This window comes from Mixophyes fleayi, chromosome 9 (genome assembly GCF_038048845.1).
Source record: "Mixophyes fleayi isolate aMixFle1 chromosome 9, aMixFle1.hap1, whole genome shotgun sequence".
In the NCBI taxonomy this organism is placed as follows: domain Eukaryota; kingdom Metazoa; phylum Chordata; class Amphibia; order Anura; family Limnodynastidae; genus Mixophyes; species Mixophyes fleayi.
Window position 1 is genome coordinate 22,473,329 of NC_134410.1, and position 12,854 is coordinate 22,486,182.

At 41.7% G+C, this 12,854-nt stretch overlaps 1 protein-coding gene across 2 annotated transcripts in view; it reads right to left on the bottom strand.

Moving 5' to 3' along the window:
* TMEM91 (transmembrane protein 91) overlaps positions 1-12,151 on the bottom strand; it is a 36,126-nt gene extending 23,975 nt beyond the window's left edge. The window contains exon 1 of one of the 2 annotated variants that reach the window (XM_075186912.1): positions 11,986-12,151. The gene's annotated coding sequence lies outside the window, so the exon portion shown is untranslated. Of the gene's footprint in view, positions 1-11,960 lie in introns of both variants that reach the window. The other variant, XM_075186913.1, reaches the window with a different exon arrangement.
* Positions 12,152-12,854: the final 703 nt, after the last annotated feature.

A 12,854-nucleotide genomic window follows, 5' to 3' on the forward strand; every position in this document is an offset into this window, starting at 1 on the left:
CAGAGCTAGCACTCTATCAGCCACATAATCTCTGCATACTTTATACCTGAATTTTTTCTTAAGCTATCTTGTTCCAGATGAGCCACCCAGATGCAGGATGAAGCATAAATTCCAGTGATGCAGAAAAATCCATGTAGACAGCAGCCAGCAGCCCTGGGGGATCCCATTAATATAGATAACCTGTCGATACAGCTCTGTGTCCCTGACACTGAGATATAGGTCACTGTCTGCACGCTGCACGGGATATAACCACGTCACCCTCTATAAAATATACATGTACTCCATATACCACCTGCTCTATGTATAACCTTCTATACGATCTCCTCTTACCCAAGCCAGCTGTTAAATATTCATATATAGCACCCTTCTAAGCACAGGAACTGCTTCCTACAACACAAACTGTCTTTATGTACCTCCATAAGTCCCCCAGTTACACATGCACAAATGACCCTGTGCTAGCCATCTGCCCCTTTACCAGGGAACGGATGGCAAATTTTTGCCCAGGGGGCAAGGTTTGACTCAGCAGCCTACATAGAACATTTTAAAGTTAAAAAAAATGGAGGTGGCCCAGTGACCCAGCCCAAGGCAGCCCACTATAGGACCGGCCCGGGGATCAGATACCCCCCCCCCACCCCTGCCCCCCAGACCAGACTGCACCTCCCCTTTAAACATACACTTGTTTTTTTAGGATCCCTTTTAAGGCAATCTTTCCAGCCGCTATACATTTCTATCCACTTCACACCTACCCACAGCTGCCCTTAGGCACTTCCATGGGAAACCTATTTACACCGCCTCAGTTTGTATCAGAGCTGGAGCACCCATTAGGCTATCTCGGGTCCCGTCTATAGCCCAGTGATCAATGTGGGGCCTTTTTTTGACAAACAGAGGGGGTGGTGGTGGGAGGAGGTGGCCCAAACCAGTACCTTGCCTAGGGTCCCATGAGTTCTTAATCAGGCTCTGGTTTCTATAGAGTATTATGCACTCTTCCTCACACAGCTGACTCTATACATTAACATTAGACTCTCTTTTATATACACACAGCTAGTAGTGTCAGACTTTGATATGCAGTGGCCCCTAGTAAGTGTAGTGTAGTTCCAAGGGCCCACCGTAGAGTTGGAAATAATATAATATATATATATATATAACACACGTTGTATACCATAAATACACAATAATCCACAATATAGCCATATTCATTTAATGATTATATGCTATCAGATGGCAATAAATTCCTCTTTCTCCAGCATTCCTTCTACTACACATGCTACTGGCATTAACTTGGGCCACCGGGGGATCTACTGCTATTTTTATTGGCTAGTCTGAGCCTAAAAACAATTGCTCCTGTGCACTTCCATATAATGAATGCCTTTTCATACAGAGACAGTTGTCCTTACACACATAGGATGCCCTCCGATACAAATTGTTGTACCCTTGAAGAGGAATCCCTATTATACACTGCTTTTCCTATGCACGTGGGTCGGATACCCTCTCTCCTTGATACACAGCTGTCTTGGTTCGCTTCAAAGGAATCCAGTTTCACCTATAACCGTGCCTAATAGACCATAATGGGATAAGTCCCCTCTTACTCTCTACAATATAAGGAAATCAATATAATATGATCTCTGCAAGGAACACAAAGCTCTGTCTTCCCACTCTGGCTCTGAGTATAAAGGCTCCGTAGGCGGCAGAATATAAATTACATATATATATATATATATATATATATATATATATATATATATATATATGACTCATTTTGTGGTAATCTGTGTAAATGGCTCTTTTGTAAGAGTTTTATGAGAACATGAATTTATAAACCCTATAGCTGAGAGCGCATCCGTCCTTGGAGAATAAGCCTCATTTTATTCTATATTACTTCAGTGGCTGCAGCTGCTTCATGTAACGAAAAAAAAGAAAAATCCAATTTATTGTTACTATTCTTAACAGTGCATCTGCGGGAGATTTGTGAACGATGCAGGCGGGGAGGCGCGGAGGATGTATAGAAAGCTGACCTCTCTGGTTTCTGCTTCATTACAGATAATCCATTAGTCGAGTTTCCCTGCTCTGGAATACAGATGTGAGCAGGACGGCAGTGCCTCACGTCTACATTTCTGCCATGTCTCATTATTACGCTCCCAGTGCTGGACAATCAATAACAATCCCATTACATTGCAAAACCTATTATTATTGTATGTGATCACCTAACTCCTAAGTGCCTTCTGTTGATATGAATGGAAAGTCAGTTCCTGAGAACCTTATTGCAGTAATGGTGATTAAACGACACCCTTAAGGCTCAACATGTTTGGTCTTTGAAACGTTTATGCCTTAAGGCGTTTTTAAAATGTATCATGATAATCAATGTGTATTGCAATGACAGACAAGAGGAAAACACAGACATACAAAGCACACAGCCAGGATAGGGTTATCACCAGGTGGGTAAATTTGGCACTCAGTGCCAGTGTTATAAATAGGGCAGAAACAAACCAGAAACAGGTCAGGACGACTGGTATTTTTTCCAGAAAACATGGCAACCATAAGATAGAAACCGAAAAACTGAGTGTACAGACAAACTGTGGAATTTACTGTGTTCCAAAGTGAAGTGCTAAAATATCTAAATAGATTCTTTGCAAGCTCACTTAATAAAGGTTGACTGGATCCTCCTGCAGACAAGGGGATGTGCTAAAACAGCATCCAAAAGTGCTGTATTTCAATCAAAAGGTACTAAGAAGAAATTATTTTTTATAAATGATTAAAGGGGTACAAATTAAAAACATGTATGTTATGGAAAATAAGGTATATATTGTATGTCTTATAATATTTTTATACTCCAGGAACAGTACAAAGCATATACTATACATATATATTTAAAACACGTCACTGACAACACATGTAATCAAAAGCAAGACTTAGGGGTATATTTTCTAGAGATGGGAGGGTCCGGTTCCCCGAGAACCGAACCCACCCGAACTTTGCCTATCCTATCCGCCCGCTTGGAATCCAAATCGAGGCCGAACGTCATCGTGACGTCGTCGGATCTCGGGGCTCGGTTCTCGCGATACTTGAAAATAATAAATACACGCCTCCACAGCAATCCATCGCCATTTGACAGAGGGAGAGAGCAGGGTGTAGTCACAGGCTGATTAGAGCAGCGTCAGACAATACAATTCTGATTCCAATTGTGCTAACAATCGATAGAGAAGAGGAGGATGATAGAGGAGTCTTTTTTTTTTTTTCAATATTTGGCACTCAAAGTGCTTTTTGGGTGTCCCCCATTATTTGGCATAAATATTTCTGGCTGTGAAAAAAGAACTATATTGCAGCACATTAATAGGAAATATATTTATATATTTAGAACTTCCATTTGCTATTGGGGTGTCCCCCATTGTTTTGCAGAAATTTATCTGGATGTGAAAAAAGAACTATATTACAGCACATTAATAAGAAATATATTTATATATTTAGCACTTCCATTTGCTTTTGGGGTGTCCCCCATTGTTTTGCAGAAATTTATCTGGCTGTGAAAAAAGAACTATATTGCAGCAGTGTCAAAAATAATTTGTAGCACTACAAGTGCTTTGGGCTCAGAATGAATTCAAAGCAGTCCACATATGAGCAAAATGAGCAATCAGGTTCTGTCACCAGTCCTGATGGTAGTGTTCCCAGTACGTCATCTGGGAAAGGTGATGTCAAACTACACCGTCTTTTGAAATCATCCAAAAAAACACACGCCAAAATATTTTAAGTCTAACTGAGGAAAAGTTAACTGACGATAAAAAAAAAATTGCCAACATGCCATTCTACAGACGCAGTGGCAAAGAGAGAATGAGGCCTTTGCCTTTCTCTATTAGTGGCAGATCCAAAAATGTTACCGAGCCTACGAGTGGTGCACAACTACTGTTACGCGTCAAAGCCGAGCTGCAAGATAACAGTAAGGCAGTAGAGGATAATGTTTACTCTGAATCAGAAATGACACCAATCCCTGTGGAGAGTCCATCCAACAGTGGGATGTCTAATCGTGAGTATTCTGTTAGTGTACCCATGAAGAAGGGCCCTTTCAGCAGTTCTGCTGATGTGTACCTGAACAGCCCCAGTGCAGCCGGTGATACACCAATTGAGGATGCCACTTTGGAATTAGAAGAGGATGAGGGGGAGATTTGTGTAGGCGACGAGGGCACTAATGATGATGTTGATGATTATGATGCAGACAGATACCAAATTGCCTTTCTCAATTTCTATTTATATTCTAGAGTCTATAACGGCTGAATAGTTTTCTATTTTACTCCTAGTGGAGAGGGGGTCTGATGCAGACAGATACCAAACTACCGTGGTCCATTTATTTTTACTTTCTAATTCTACAGTCTATGCAGGCTGCTTTTTTTCTATTCAACTACAAGTGGAGGGCAGGGGGGGGGACATAGATAGCCACCAAACTACTGTGGTCCATTCATTTTTACTTTCTAATTCCACAGTCTATGCAGGCTGCTTTTTTTCTATTCAACTACAACCAACTTAAGCAAGAGGTGGTAACTAGGTGGAATACACCCTGTACATGCTTCAGAGGATGGAGGAACAGCGCAAAGCCATCCAAGCATATTGTACAAGCCATGACATTGGGAAAGGAGGGGGATGTATTTCAGTCTTGCACAGTGGGGAATCCTTTCAGTGCTGTGCAAGGTGCTGAAACCATTTGAAGTTGTGACGTGTGAGGTGAGTGCAGACTCTGCTAGTTTGAGCCAAGTCATTCCTTTAATTAGACTATTGGAAAAGCAGCTTGAGAAACTGAAGGAGGAGCTGAAAGCAAGCAATTCAGCAAAGTATGTTGGCCTTGTCGATCAAGTACTTTATTCGCTTCATAATGATCCTCGAGTTATTGTGATCTTGAACTCGGATCACTACGTTTTGGCCACTGTGTTTGATCCAAGGTTTAAGACCTACATTGAGTCTTTACTTGTAAATGAGCGAGATGTGAACTTTTGCAAGGAGCTATTGCTCAGAAAGTTGGCCGCTGAACTGGGCCTCGGCTTGACTACGTGTCTTCCTTCACTTTCTCAAGCTGCTGCTGCTCGTAAAAAATTAAATTTCCAAAAAAGAAGCAGGGAAGACGCAGGGGGGCAGACCAGAACAATTTAACATCTGGGCTGGTTTGAAGGATTTTTCTAAAAAATGTGTCACCTTGCCCATAACTCCATCCAATATGAGTATAAACATGCAAAGGATGGTGGAGGATTATTTTCAAGAGGTAATTGATATGGAAATGTCAGACAGTCCCTTTCCTTACTGGGAGGAAAAGCAGGCCATTTGGAAACCCATGTACAAACTTGCTTTGCAATACCTAAGCTGCCCACGATCCAGTGTGTACTCTGAACGAGTATTCAGTACAGCCGGGAACTTAGTCAGTGATCGCCGTAAAAGGTTACTCCCAAAAAATGTGGAGAAAATTATGTTTATAAAAATGAACTACATCTTCCACGAGGAAGGCCTTCACCATCAAAGACATCCAAGCACTGACTGTTCTCTAATGGCGGATTCAAGCGGCGATGAATTGATAGTCTGTGATGATGACGTACACACTGATGAGGGTGAGGATGAAGATAACATCTTTTTAAAACTTTCTATTTAAGTCTAGGGTTCAATCTAACCCCAAAGAGGAAAGGGACTTGGGGCATTTCCATATCACGTTCCATCTTGAAAGGTTGCTGTTTTGGCAATTTCTCATTATGGGTAGGGTGTCATACACAGACTGACCCCAAACTGCCTTTGTCCATTTCAAATAATATTGTACAGTCTACAACGGCTGATTTTTTTTGTGTTTTCTACAACTGGAGGGGGGGCCTATAGAGACAGAAACCAAACTGCCTTTGTCCATTTATTGCTAATGTCTTGAATTTTGACAAAAGTGATTTTTCTACATGTGACATGGCACTTAAAGGAACTACACTGGCAGAGGCCTTCATTATTTTAAACCACAAGAGCTCTAATTAATCTGTCTCCGAACTCTCTTTTGCACATTGTGACACGGGCATTAGGTAGGGTATGCCAGAAGATTAAAAATGTGGACTCTAATAAAATGAGAAATAATTGCATAACAAAGCATTTCTGGGGCACTTGAAATCTTTTTTTACTGCAACTACTTCAATAGAACATCATGTGCTCTTATGTCATTCATCACAAAAGCAGAAACTCTCCCCCCCTGCAAATTTTTATTCCACAATTTCAAATAACTATAATACACATGTAGTCAAACCACAAACTTTCAAAATACAGTAACCCTTCGCCTTTGGTGGTACAATTACAGGGGAATTTTACTTTTTTCCTTATTCAATTTCCTGAATCAATAAAGAGATAATTTGGTAATTGCTAATAATAATAATAATGATAATATTAATAATAATAATAATAATAATAATAATAATAATAATTATTTGTGTTGTCTAATGAATGAATAACACCACTTAAAAGTATCAGATTTCCTGCAGCATTAACAATTTACTATGTTCCAGGGTGAAGTGTTACAATATCTAAACAGCTTCTTTGTAATCTCACTTAAAGTTGGCCGGATCCTCCTGCAGACAAGGGGATGTGCCAGAACAGCATCCAAAAGTGCTGGTTTTCAACCAAAAGGTTCCAAGAAAAAAACAATTATTTTTATAAGTGACTCACAAATGATTACAGGGGTATGACTTAAAATTGTGTACATGTTTCTTTTCAAAGTGAGCAAAAAAGGGTTTATATAGCCAAAATCTCATTAACTCAGAATAAAATATGACATTTAGATGGGGAAAGGGGGGGGGGGGGGGGGTGACCACCAGAGCCGTAACTTAGAATTCTACTGCCTGGGGCAAGAAAGACAAATGCCGCCCACCTAGCACTCAATTTTAACCAAATTAACCTAAAAGATTCCTAAATTGTGCCCCCCTTCAGCGTTGCGCCCCTGTCGTACGGACCTAGTTATGGCCCTGGTGACCACTGATCCCAGGCAGTAGCAGTCCAGGCGATGTGTGCGACACTCATAGTGCATTATTGCGAGAAGGGTTTCTTGAAAAGAGGTGGTAGAAATTAAATTAGAGTGATTAGCATAGAGAGTGACAGGGGGTGGAGACAGAAAGTGCAAGAATGATGGGGCGAGGTGAAGAGAGATGGGATAAGTACTCAGAAAATTATATTTGTAGGAGACAGAAAGAGAAATATGGAGACAGAAGAGAATGTGACAACTGACACCCTATAATAAGACAATTGGTGCATTTGTTCCTCAGTGCGATGTCACACCTGAGTGAAGGGTGACAGGTGCTACGGATAGGGAACAGATGTATCGGCAGATGGTAGTTTTCTGTTACCAGGAGCTATCTTGTCTAATATCAAGTACATGATGTATTTCCTGAGCTTGCAAAATGTCATCTTACAGACTGCTAGCTCTGCAGCCTATAGAAACCATAAAATACAATTGCTTCACTCCAATCGCACATAACTGGAGGTTGTACAGTCAAATCAGGATTTCATGTTGTAATCGGTGCCTTTGCTGGCAATGCAGCATTTTTCGCTTCATCCTATGCAAGAAAGGGTCATAGCAGGCGATAGCACTGCTAGCACTAACCCCTGCCAGTGGTTTGATTCAATGACTTGTGGCTTACACATGCATACACCGGCAGAAACTCTAAGTTAAGCCTGACAGCTCTGGACCATTGCAGTGGATGTCGCGTACCTGCCTGGGCAATTTATGTTTGTTAAATTGTGGCGATTAGGGATTCTTTAAAATCCTACTTATCACCAGAGTAATGGGCCTGTTGGGAAATAGGCCCTTAGATCTTGTACAGTAATACTATATATTTACCTAATAGTGCATGGTCTCTTTTGGGGGAGTCTGAATATGGCAATATTGGTGGAGGTGTGTCAGATTAGGTAGGTATGAGGACACACTCAGTGAAGGGTATGTATGATCAGGCACATAGTGCAAGGTATGAGACATCCAGGGAGGATTGAGAAGACACACTCAGTAAGGAGGAGTATGAGGAGACATCCAGGGAGGACTGAGAAGATACACTCAGTAAGAGTGGTGAGAGGATGAGTATGCACACTCAGTTATGGGGAGGGGATGAGGAGACTCACTCAATGATGGGAAGGGGGGGTGAAAAGACACACTCAGTTATGAGAGGGGGTGAGGAGACTTACTTAATGATGGGGAGGTGAGTGAAGAGATACACTCAGTTATGAGAGGGGGTGAGGAGACTTACTTAATGATGGGGAGGTGAGTGAAGAGATACACTCAGTTATGGGGAAGGGGATAAGGAGACTCACTCAGTGATGTGGAGACACTTAGCGAGAGATGATTAAGAAAACACTCAGTAACGAGGGTGAGGAGATGAGGAGACACACTCAGGAAGAAGGAGTATGAGGAGACATCCAGGGAGGATTGAGAAGACACTCAGTAAGGAGGAGTATGAGGAGACATCCAGGGAGGATTGAGAAGACACACTCAGTAAGGAGGAGTATGAGGAGACATCCAGGGAGGATTGAGAAGACACACTCAGTAAGGAGGAGTATGAGGAGACATCCAGGGAGGATTGAGAAGACTTACTCAGTAAGGAGGAGTATGAGGAGACATCCAGGGAGCATTGAGAAGATACTCAGTAAGGAGGAGTATGAAGAGACATCCAGGGAGGATTGAGAAGATACTCAGTAAGGAGGAGTATGAAGAGACATTCAGGGAGGATAAGGAGACACACTCAGTAAGGAGGAGTATGAAGAGACATTCAGGGAGGATTGAGAAGATACTCAGTAAGGAGGAGTATGAAGAGACATCCAGGGAGGATAAGGAGACACACTCAGTAAGGAGGAGTATGAAGAGACATCCAGGGAGGATTGAGAAGATACTCAGTAAGGAGGAGTATGAAGAGACATTCAGGGAGGATTGAGAAGATACTCAGTAAGGAGGAGTATGAAGAGACATCCAGGGAGGATAAGGAGACACACTCAGTAAGGAGGAGTATGAAGAGACATCCAGGGAGGATTGAGAAGATACTCAGTAAGGAGGAGTATGAAGAGACATCCAGGGAGGATTGAGAAGATACTCAGTAAGGAGGAGTATGAAGAGACATCCAGGGAGGATTGAGAAGATACTCAGTAAGGAGGAGTATGAAGAGACATCCAGGGAGGATAAGGAGACACACTCAGTAAGGAGGAGTATGAAGAGACATTCAGGGAGAATTGAGCAGACACACTCAGTAAGAGTGGTGAGAGGATGAGTATGCACAGTTATGGGAGGGGAATGAGGAGACTTACTTAATGATGGGGAGGTGAGTGAAGAGATACACTCAGTTATGGGCAAGGCTGATGAGTGAGACTCACTCAGTGATGGGGAAGGGGTGAAGAAACACACTTAGTGATTGGGAAGGCTGATGAGTGAGACTCACTCAGTGATGGGGAAGGAGGTGAAGAGACACACTTAGTGATTGGGAAGGCTGATGAGTGAGTCTCACTCAGTGATGGGGAGGGGGTGAAGACACACACTTAGTGATTGGGAAGGCTGATGAGTGAGTCTCACTCAGTGATGGGGAGGGGGTGAAGACACACACTTAGTGATTGGGAAGGCTGATGAGTGAGACTCACTCAGTGATGGGGAGGGGGAGAAGAGACACACTTAGTGATTGGGAAGGGGATGAGGAGACTGACTCAATGATGAAGAAGGGAGTGTAGAGACACACTTAGTGATGGGGAAGGTTGACGAGGAGACAAAGGATTAAGTGAGATAGGATTAAGAAAGCACTCAGTAAGGAGACGAGGAGGCACACTCGGTGATGTGGAGACACTTAGCGAGAGATGATTAAGAAAACACTCGGTAACGAGGGAGAGGGGATGAGGAGACACACTCAGTGATTGTTAGGGGGGAGGGGTTGAGGAGACACTCAGTGAAGGGAACAGAAGATAAGAGAAGGTGAGACACAGGTGAAACATAAGAAAGTTGAGATATAATAACGCTGTATAATAACACCCTTACTGTCCTCTTACAAACACTCTGTAAATCTGTGTAATGCAGATTGATATATACATTATATAATACAGACAGATATGAGAGTGTAGTGTGTAAGAGTTGTTGACTGTAACACACATGACTAAATGGGCTATATTATATAGAATTGTAAAGTATTTTTTATATGGTGTTCTATATTTGTATGGTGTTAGTTAGTAATATAGGAGATATGTGACTCAGTGGTTAAGAACACAGCTGTATAACAATGACTGTGGCAGTCTCGCTGAAGACCACAATTCATATTCTACTGCCAGCTCCTTGTGACCTTGGACAAGACAATTATTTCTCTCTCTGTCCCAGGTGACAGAAATAAGTGTAAGCTCCACAGCACCGACACAAAGACTGATAAACCCCTTTTAGTCAGATACATGATATGTGGCGTGGTATGGAATTGTTCAATCTAATAATTGGGTATAAAAATTATAGGTGTCTTTTATACAAGTATAGGACATAGGGGTCAATTGTAGGAGATAGGGTTCAGATATAGATGTGTTGGCTATAGCAATCAGGTATAGATGGAAAATATAGTCACGTTTATGAAGAGGATTTAGAGTTATGTAAGATATAGAGTTAAGAAATATTCAATATAGATGTCACGGTAAGAAACATTGGATTTATGGAGAGGTTTAAAAATGATAGATTATAGGAGTAAGGCTGGATATAGGGTCAGGTATAGATGTGTAGGTCAGAGGTGCAGAGTTGGGATTCCAAGTGGTGTCCTAGAATCTGGTTTGTAGTGATTGTCAACTACTTGCTTTGGGGTCCTAGGAAAATGTATAGAAGTGTAGGATGTACAAGTGGGATTAAGAAGTGAATATTACAGGGGACTGGTATGGAAGTGTGGGATGTAAGAGTGAGATTAAGAATCAATTATTATTATAGGGTCCTGGTGTAGATGTGTAGTATGTAGGTACTGGGATAAAAGCGTAGAATATAGGGGTCAGGTAAAGAAGGATAAAGTGTAAGAGTGGGATTAAGAAATCAATATTATAGTGGTAAGGTGTAGTTTAGGATATAGGTATGGGATTATGAAGTGAATATTACGGGGGCATATATAGAATCGTAGGGTGTAGGATTGGGATTAAGGAGTGAATATTACATGAATCAGACGTAAAAGTGTAGGATGTAAGAATGGGATTAAGAAGGGAATACTAGAGGGGTCAAATGTAGATGTGTAGGATCTAGGTGTTGGGATAAAAGTGTAGAATATAGGGGTTAGATGTATAAGTGTAGGATATAGGAGCTGGGATAAAGTGTGGCTTATAGGAGTTAGATGTATAAGTGTAGGATATAGGAGCTGGGATAAAGTGTAGAATATAGGGGTTAGATGTATAAGTGTAGGATATAGGAGCTGGGATAAAGTGTAGAATATAGGGGTTAGATGTATAAGTGTAGGATATAGGAGCTGGGATAAAGTGTAGAATATAGGGGTTAGATGTATAAGTGTAGGATATAAGAGCTGGGATAAAGTGTAGAATATAGGGGTTAGATGTATAAGTGTAGGATATAAGAGCTGGGATAAAGTGTAGAATATAGGGGTTAGATGTATAAGTGTAGGATATAAGAGCTGGGATAAAGTGTAGAATATAGGGGTTAGATGTATAAGTGTAGGATATAGGAGCTGGGATAAAGTGTGGTTTATAGGAGTTAGATGTATAAGTGTAGGATATAGGAGCTGGGATAAAAGTTTGGCATATAGGGGTTAGGTATATAATTGCAGGTCACAGGCTTCACGTTTTGCAGTGTAGGATTTATGGAGCAGGTATACAAGTGTAGGATATAAGAGTTGGAATAAGAAATGTTAGTTATAAGAGTCAAGTCAAGAAGTGTAGGACAAAAGGATTTTCCAATGTACCAATGAAGAAAACATAGTCTAGCCCCGGTACTGAGGTGAGAGTCCTACCCAGACCCCAGACAACCCCCCAGCCCCCCTCACCTCGGTGCGGATCCATATCACATACCTGGATACTCGGAGCGGCTGTGTGCTCTGTCCTCCTATCTCACTGCCTCTGATTCTCTGCTAGGGAAGGAGGGAGGGAGCGGAGGATGCTGTGCCTGCGCTCTGTAACCCCTTCTACTCCACACTGCAAGGCTGCTGCTGACAGACACACTGCGGGGTCCTGCATGGAACAAGAGACCCCATGTGCCGCTCTGTAATATACTTACTGCATGTATGACAGCACAATGCTCCCAGTGTGTATAGTCCTGCTGTGCACATATAGGTGCAATGCAACTCAAACACATAAATTGTTAGATTAGAAAACCCCTGCAAACCCCTAGAGGGTTAATCTTGCACATACAAATCCACTCTGTTTAATCCCTTGTAATCCACATGTCAGGCATCGTATTCCCCTCTGGACAGATGTGCGACATTTACTAAGTGTCCTTGCTTAACATCATTTAGTTGTAATGCACCTCATCCCCCAGTGTGACACATTACTCCGCAGTACGCGCACAGGGAATTTACAGTTCTTACAATGTAATGTAATGCAAGCTCTAATGCTGAAATTATTGTGTATCAATCTGACAAGACAGCAACTGTTAGTTATTCATCAGCCTGGTGATGGAGATCGCAAATACCAATCAACACAGACAACATGATCATGGCAAAGTTATGTCATGCTGGGAGTTGTAGTGTTCTATGTCTGTATAGACTATAATAGAGTTGTACTATGATCATCACAAGTAGTTAAGTCATGCTGTGAGATGTGCTGTTTTATGTATGTGTAGAGTATAACAGAGTTGAATTAGGATCAACATAGGAAACATGATTATGACAAATGATTATGCCATGTTGGGGGTGTAGAGTCCTATGTCTGTATATAATGTA